Source organism: Amblyomma americanum, chromosome 4 (assembly GCF_052857255.1).
Source record: "Amblyomma americanum isolate KBUSLIRL-KWMA chromosome 4, ASM5285725v1, whole genome shotgun sequence".
Classification (NCBI taxonomy): Eukaryota; Metazoa; Arthropoda; class Arachnida; order Ixodida; family Ixodidae; genus Amblyomma; species Amblyomma americanum.
In genome coordinates, this window is record NC_135500.1 from 87,354,548 (window position 1) to 87,363,452 (window position 8,905).

General features: G+C 49.3%; 1 pseudogene; it reads left to right on the forward strand.

Moving 5' to 3' along the window:
* Nucleotides 1–267: 267 nt before the first annotated feature.
* Nucleotides 268–427, forward strand: LOC144130732 (U2 spliceosomal RNA; annotated as a pseudogene).
* The last annotated feature ends 8,478 nt before the right edge of the window (nucleotides 428–8,905 follow it).

Genomic DNA, 8,905 nt, shown 5'->3' on the forward strand with positions numbered 1-8,905 from the left:
TTACGGCGCGATTCAGGTGTCCAAAGATATATGTGACAGATACTGCGCCATTTCCTTTCCCCAAAAACCAATTATTATTATTATTATCTTTAACGTGCACTGACATCGCACAGCACACGGGCGCCTTAGCGTTTTTCCTCCATAAAAACGCAGCTGCCGCGGTCGGGTTCGAACCCGGGAACTCCGGATCAGTAGTCGAGTGCCCTAACCACTGGTTCTGGGCGAAATGAGATGGCGCAGTGTCTGTCTCACATATCGGCGGACACCGGAACTCCGCGTGAGGCGCGATTGTCCGGACCAGTAGAGTATCTGTTACGGGAACAAGTTGGACTTATTTTTGGAAATGTGGCAGAGCGTTTGAAGGATTCTTCACTCCCGCCACCGGTTGGCCCGGTATTGCACTACCTCCGGGATCGGCCTTGTCTTTAGCGCGTCTTTACTATACTGTCTTTCTACCCCATCTTTCAACTCTCCTTCTATCTGCACGTGGTAGCGATTGTGGCTCGGCTTGAGCCAGTGAGCAGGCCTGTGCACTTTCTTTCTTCCTGGCAGCAACAAAGAGACCGGAACCCCGCCGCAAGAGAAGGGATAAAAGAGGGAGTGAAAGATAAAAGGAAGAAAGAGGGGTCATATTGGATGGCTCCGGAATAGTTTCGACCACTTGGGGATCTTTAACGTGCATTGACGTCGCAAAGCACACATGCGCATTTTGCGTTTCATCTCCATTGAAACGCGGGCGCCGTGGTCGGCTTCGAACGCGGGTAATACGGATCAGCAAAATTGACCAAGATCAATTTCCACGTGACCACGCAGTATCCCATAGCAATAGTGGGCGAGTAGCGCCTGAATTCATATCTGTACCGTAGAAAAAGGGATTCATAAAGAGCGGACACTCGGCAAAATCTGGCCCCGAGAAATACGTCACAGATGAGTTGGTGACCCCTCTGCATAGTCACGCTATCAGCTTTGGCGCGCTGGCGAGCGGCGTCGGAGCAGACGAGGTAGAACGAACCCTTGGGACGGTGGACTGCGCGGCTGCGCCTGTCAGCGTTCGGCGCCTTTGTTAACACGCAGATTCTGCGTTTTTCGTCTGTCTTGGTCTTCGACGCGAAACTCGCGCCGTTTCTGACTGCGGCAAGGTATTAAGTGATTTTACTAAATAATAATAAAAAGAAAGGAAAACATTTTTTCTAGCTTCGGCAGCTGCCATCGATACTGAAGCACCTGAGCTAGGGCAGCGGAAATAAAGCACAGCACGCAGAATGGTGAAATGAAATGAGAGAGGTGAGGGGACAGGAAAAGAGGATAGGGAAAGAGGTAATATACACAAACTATTTACAGAAATGTGTGCAGGTCGTGCTCTTGATTAGTTTATGATGGAGCAACGACGGCAAGGTGAGAAACGTTTTTCCCAAGTACTGAGCATTTCTTGCAGCTTACGCTGCTCATGACGGCTGGTGCCTTGAATTGCGCAGTTCCCGAAGAGGCGTCCACGCTTCGTGGCATGTCGGTTGTTCGGGCGCAGTTCGTGTCACTGTTGCTCTTTCTAATAATAATAATAATATTCTTTATTTTCATCGGGATGATGGAGGAGGTTGTGGGTAAAAGCTGCTCGTAAACGGCAGCTTGACAAAGGCCCACGACCTCCCTCTACAGTGACAACAGCAAAGCAAAGACACTTACAAATATACATATAGTCTCTTCGCTATTTTGCAAAGCCAAAAATACGGAGGAATGAAATGGAAACAAAGAAAATAGAACAACAATCACTACTTCAAATACAGAACGTACGAAGCAGGAATAACAAAGGAATAAATACAGACATTAATAGGAATGCAGTTGCAGCGGCAAGGTGAGAAACGTTTAGTTTTTAATTCGAAAGCTTTACTGACCACGAACTCGCGATTTCGCTATTGCGGTGCTCCGAGGAGGCACAGAGACAGTCCTTGAGCCGTTGCCTAGAAACCGCCGCAGCTGGACACACGCCGCGCGCTCGCCGCGCCATCTGGCATGACGTCACACAGCGCGCCTCGCCGCGGAGCCGCCCTCACCAGTCCTTACCTTTACCCCCCCTTACCCGCTTATCAGCTAACCAACGTATTCGGTGGCGGCATCTATGGGAGCCACTGAAACCCCCCGCACACTCACGGCATAAAAGAAAAAAATTGGCAGTGGCTTAGCTCCGCTGCGCCAGGATATATATACCGAGAGGTACGTTTTCCTGGCTGATCTTGTTCTGGTAATGCCAAACGCAATGTGTCATACATTGGATTACTCACTGTTGTCAAGTCCATTTGGTGCCACAGTCTGTCGCACACACTACAAATGGGTCCGAACGGATTGTTCACAAAGTCTGCTTCAAATGTGCGGGTCGCAGATGCACTTTCGGAAACTCGAATGGTGTGATCAGTCACACGACCGGCCTTCTCCTCTTCGGTCGGTTCCCGTTGACTGACGCCTTCCATAGGCTTCATCTCGGCGGCTATGCGGCGTCTATTACGCTCGGCAGTCTGGCGGCTCCGTTTGGCAAGGCGTTCCTCTCTCTGTTCGGGCGTCTCCGCTGCTCTCTTCGCCTTCTGACGCTCCCCCCCTGTTTGTTGTGTAGCCAACTGCCAGGCGACAATCTCAGCATCATAAATGTAAATGTTCTCTTGTCCATACCGCCGTTTAGCAGCGGCTGGACTCTCCTGTGCATCAATATGAAGCGTTGCGACAAGCGTTGCGATACAGCCGCCGATTACATCTCCCCCTTTACGCAATTCTGCGTATGCGGCGACGCGCGGTTCGGGTGATAGAGCGGCCTGCGGCGAGGCGGTGGTGACGAACGCTGCGCAGGTGTGGAGCCCCTCTGGTTGAGATAGTATCGGCGCATGCGGACAATTGCTCATCCGCGTGACGTCACACTCACCTTGGACTGAAATTCGGAGCAGCCTTCCTGGCTGACGCAATCAGCGCAGCGGCTGGGGCAAGCGACAAAGGCGTGAACGACATCATCACGTTCAACACAAAGCAGCAATCGATCTTCATCGCTACGAAGGACAAAATAAAGAGGAATAAATACGCAGCGACCAGAGAGCTGACGATAGGCAAGGAAAAGGTGAGCGTCAACGCATACGTGGCGGCGCCGGAGAACAGCGGAAAAGGCGTCATATACGACGCCCCTCTATTCTGAACTGAAGACGAAATCAAAAAGAGACTGAAGTACTGCAGCGCGAAGAACCCCCAATTCATAGGAGTGAGAAGACTGGGAAAGGCAACGAAGGCCGTGCTTATCCTCTTCGAAGAGAGCACGGTTCCAAGGCAAGTGTACCTTTCACCCGCGCCGACGAGATGCGTCATGTACAAGAAAAAGTACGAGGTATGCTATGCGTGTGGCCGAATGGGGCACAGATCCGACGTGTGCCCGAACCCAGACAACAAAAAGTGCCGAGGATGCGGAGAAGAAAACCCACGGGAAGATCACCAATGCGAAGCCAAGTGCCAGGTCTTCAGAAAAGAGCACCCACTCGGCGACAAAAAGTGCAAAGAGCTATACCGAACACCGTACGAAATCAAGAAAAGAATCTGGGAGATGAAAAAGGACAAACGAAAAGAGCTGGCGACCCAGCAACAGAAACCCCCGGCGGACGGAGACAAGAAACTCCGCAAGGAGGACTTCCCCAAGCTCGGAGGAAACAGCAAAGGAAACCCGCCGACCCCCAGGAGCCAGGAGACCAGGGGACGTAGGAGATCGAGATCAAGGGACCCAAATGACCCCTGGGGCAAGAGAAGGAGCAGAAGCAGGGATCCAAGCAGAGAAATTAAACAAGTAAGCTTAGTAGAAGGGCCCGCCCAGTAGTAAGTGATTATTTATCTACAAATAACAAAAGGATGGTAAAAGATGTTAGCTCACTCCGGCATCTGCCATCACTAATCAGTGGCACCTGAGCTGGGGTAGCGGAAATAAAGGATAGCAGGCAGTTTGAAGAAGTGAAACGAAAGAGGTGAGGGGATAGTAGGAAAGAGATAGGCTAAAGATGATAAGGACAGAGAAATAGAACAGTTAAAGGAAAAAGTAGATGAGCTTCAAGGGTTCATAAATAACCTCATGAAAGCACAAAAAGAAAAAGGCAACATCCCCACCTCCCCGCACACAACTCGCACAACCCATACAGGTAGCTCAACAAACTACCCCCCCCCCCCCAACACTCAAGCGGCAGGAAATGGTAGGAGAGAAAATGGAGGAGACAGAAGACCCCCACTTAAACGAAAAGGAGATAATGGAACAGACATATGGGTAGAGCTAAAGAATGAATGTGAAGCAAATAGGAACGCGATAAAAGCGATGCAGACAGAACAAAGAGAATTCATGGCGCAGGTCATGGCTGCACTCAGCCAGATACAAGAGAATATAAATCAAAGATTTGAAAGCATAACAGCAGAACTGCAGGCGCAGAGAACCGAGCTACAAGCACAAAGAACCGAGCTGATTGCCCTTGGAGAGCGACAGAAAAACTTAGAGGACACTGTTACTAAAATTCAATATGGCCAGAAACGCCCTAAATAAGTCTATCATTTGGCAGTGGAACTGCCGAGGGTTCCAACGCAAGCGAGCGTTACTGCAAAACTACGTAGACACATTAGCAGAGAAGCCGCTAGCAATAGCGCTGCAAGAGACCGGGAAATTAGCATCCCTCCCAGGATATCAGGCGTTTCACAGTGATAAAGGGGCAAAATCATGGGTAACAACCCAAGTGAAAAGAAACATAGCAACAATTGAACACGATATTCAATCCAGGAACATAAAAGGAGTCTTAGTGGAGATGCGTACGGGTAGGAAAGAAGAGCCCAGTCTCTTTATACTAAGCATCTACTCAAGCCCTGAACAGAAAAAGATCAGGTTCAGCGCCATCTTCCGAAAAGCTCTAAAAGCAGCGGGAAAGAACCCCCTCTTCATCGTAGGAGACTTAAATGCGCTGCATGAGGAGTGGGGATACAACAGGAAAGACGGCAAGGGAAGGCAGCTGTTGGAGGATATACAAGAACTTAGCCTCTCACTACACACAGACCCAGGAAACCCAACTAGAAAAGGAAACAGTGTTACCGCGGACACCACACCCGATCTAACACTCTCCAAAAACACCAGAACAGTAACGTGGGAAAATACAGGACAAGACCTAGGCAGCGACCACTATATAATTGCCACTACGCTAATGCAGGGAGTCAAAGAAAAACGGTTAAAACAGCCAAAAGTCACAGAATGGGACAAATTTAGAAAGCGGAGGGAAGAATCCTCAGCCGCAACCATCACGGACCTAGGAGAGTGGACAGACACACTCAAAAGACATACCGCCGAAGCAACGGTAACTCTAGAAGGCCAAGACGCCCCACTCATAGCAGACAACAAACTACTGCACATGTGGGAGGCAAAAGGTAGTATAGAAGACCGGCTCAAAAGACAGAAATGGAACCGGAATCTAAAAAAAAGAATACCCAGATTAAATAGAGAAATCGAAAAATACGCACTACAACTATGCGAACAAAATTGGTGCAGCAAATACGACGACATGGAAAAAGGTATGAGTCTAGCAAAAACATGGAACACTCTAAGACACTTAGTAGACCCAACCCAATCCGGGTAGCAGACTAGTCAAGATGCGACATAAATACGACGGAACAGACGAGAGCTTCATGGAAGAAATCAAGCAAACATACATAGGAAACGTGACTCGCACCAGCCTACCAGAATATGGGGGACCCCCACATAAGGAGCTAGACGCACCCATAACGGAGGCTGAAATGAGAGCGGAAATAATCAGGCTTAACACGAAATCGGCCCCAGGACCAGATGGAATAACAAACAAAATGCTGCGAAATCTAGACGATGAGTCGATCACAGCTATAACAAAATATGTACAGCAGGTATGGGAGAACGGTGAACTTCCGAAACAATGGAAAGAAGCTAGCAATCATACTAATCCCCCAACCGGGCAAGCCCACTAAGCTTGAGAACCTCAGGCCGATTTCCCTCACATCGTGTGTAGGGAAACTAATGGAACATGTAATCCAAACGAGGCTAACCCGATTCATGGAAGATAATGAACATGGCCGAATGAGATGGTCGGATTCGGGCCGGGCCTAAGCACCCAGGATGTGATGTTGAGACTCCAGCACGACATCATAGACTCGCGATCAAGAGATATAAAAGCAATCCTAGGTCTATTCCTCAAGAAAGCTTTTGACAATGTCAAACACGAGGCAATCCTGACAGAACTTCAGGAAATAGGCGTAGGAGGCAGAACCTACAATTATATAAAGAACTTCCTGACAGACAGGACGGCAATGATACCAAGATTTGGAATCGGAAGAAATAGAGCTGGGAAACAGAGGTACAACACAAGGATCGGTACTCTCCCCATTCCTCTTTAATCTGGCAATTAGGGGTCTCCCAGCTAAACTTGGGAGAATAAAAAACCTAAATTTCAGCATGTATGCTGACGACATAAACGGCTGGATAAACAAAGGTAGCGACGAAGAAATAGAGAACAAGCTGCATACAGCTGCAGATACAGTGGTAGAGTATGTAGCAGCTAGGGGGCTTGCCTGCTCACCATAAAAATCAGAACTCTTTATGTACAACCCCAAATCATTAAGGCTGAAAAAAGACAGCGATCTCAACATCATGGTCGGAAACCAACCAGTACCCAAAGTAGACAAAATAAGAATATTAGGTCTTTTCATTCAAAGTAACGGATACAACGACGAAACCATAAAGAAATTGGAAGGCTACGCAGCACAGATGACTGGGATATTCAGAAGAATAGCCCTCAAGGGAAGAGGGCTAAAGGAAAGGAGCCTAGTTAAGCTGGTACAAGCGTACGTCATCAGCCGACTCAGCTACGCTACACCATATCTAAACATGCGGGCCTCAGAAAGAGATAAATTGGACTCAATAATCAGGAGATGCTACAAACGAGCACTCGGAATACCCATAAGCACCTCCACCGAAAGACTCCTAGCAATGGGAATCCATAATACATGGAAAGAAATAGCCGAAGCAGTAAGGACCGCCCAGCAGGAAAGACTCAGCCAAACATACACAGGCTGTGCCATTCTAAGCATGGTGGGACTGCAGACGGACAGAGGCATGCAAAAGAAACAGGATATTCCAAGAAAATTCAGGGTACAGCTGAGGATTGACCCGCATCCCAAGAACATGCATCCCACCTTCAATAATGAAAGGAGGGAAAAAAGAGCTGAAGCACTAGTCAAACGCTTCAGCGAAGTAAACAGCGAGACAGTGGCATACACAGATGCGGCGAGCGGCAAACTGGGAGCAGCAGTAGCCTCGGTAGTAGATGGCCTAGGTAAATCAATCTCGGCAACAACAATACGCAGCCGCAATACAGAGGTAGCGGAAGAAGTAGCAATAGCGCTTGCTTGCGTAGGCACCAAGGCAAGTTACATAATAAGCGACAACAAAACAGCCATCTACAATTACGGAAGGGGCAGAGTAGCACCAGAAGCGGTGCGAATACTAGTTGGAAGGAAAATTGATAGGAAAATTAGCCTCATATGGGCACCAGCTCACACGTCAGTTCCAGGCAACGAGGCGGCGCACCTCTTAGCCCGAGATCTCTACCTCCGGGCAAGAGCAGACCCGCCCGACTGCAACGAGCTTGACGAGAGACTACAGACATACACGGAGATAATAGAAAACTACAGATTACAGCGAAGAACTGTCCCTCCGCCGGACAAAGAGCTCGGAAACAGAGAGGCAACAACTTGGCGCAGATTACAAGCAGGAAACTGCATAAATCCGGTATGGGCATCACACGTCCTGAAAGACGAAGACAGACAATAAATGTAAGGAATGCGGGGAGAGAGGGACCCTCGACCACATAATCTCGCAATGCACACACTCCCCAGGGGTCAATGAAGGAATAAATAGTAGAGAAGCCTGGGAGACCCTTCTGCAAAGCGCGGACCCCGCCAGGCAGAGGAAAGCCATCCATCTGGCGGTAGAGGCCGCGAAAAGCCAGCAACTCTTTGCCTGCATCTAGTCGCGGAGGCCCCGGCCCCTGACCCTAGGCCTGCGCGCCAGGGGTAGGGAGTGGGGAGTAGGGCGTCTCCATTTGTGATGGAAATAAATGTTTTTGGAATGGAATGGACGGTGGAGCGGGCGTGCGGCCGCGGCGACAGCGGCGACGAAGCGCACGGCGCACCCACTGCTCATCTCCGGTTGCCATGGTAACGGCGCATGCGCACCAGCCAGCGTTGCCAGCCTGCGTCGAGGCTGGCAATCCCACCAGAGCATTTTGCGTTGGAGGCAGAGATGCTACTACTACGCCGCGACGGATGCAGTTTTAGTCATGGATAAAGGCGCATCTAGTGAATGCACGGGTTTCATATATAAAGGCTTACGATGCAGAACGCGCCTCGCTTTCGCTACGTAGTACATACTGGCCTAGGACATCAGCAATTTTTCGAATCTACGCTGCATTTCATGTAGTTTCGCTAAGCACGCCGGAAGGCGCAGTAAGCCGATTGTGAAAGTCGCTTTCCTCATCCCGCTCGCGTCATGGCCCGAGCTGTGCCGCTGGTCGGTGCGCAGTTTGCGGTAGGGCCGCTCATGCTATGTAGCGGTTAGTTGCGCATGGTTGTGCGTTGAGTTTTATGGGACACAAAATGTGTTATCATCCCCAACGATAGGCAAATTCTTTCGACCGATATTTGTTGACGGTCGGGTAGATTATGCGCTCAACTTCAAAAAAAAATATACAAACTAGTAGAAAACAAGCGTGCTCGCGTTGTTAGTAAGGGGGCGTAGTTTTCATGACAGCCGGGAGAAAAAGTAACGCATGAAAAGATCAATTAGAAACTAGAACCGTCGTCTGTTCCAGTAAAAACGCGCATTACACCCACA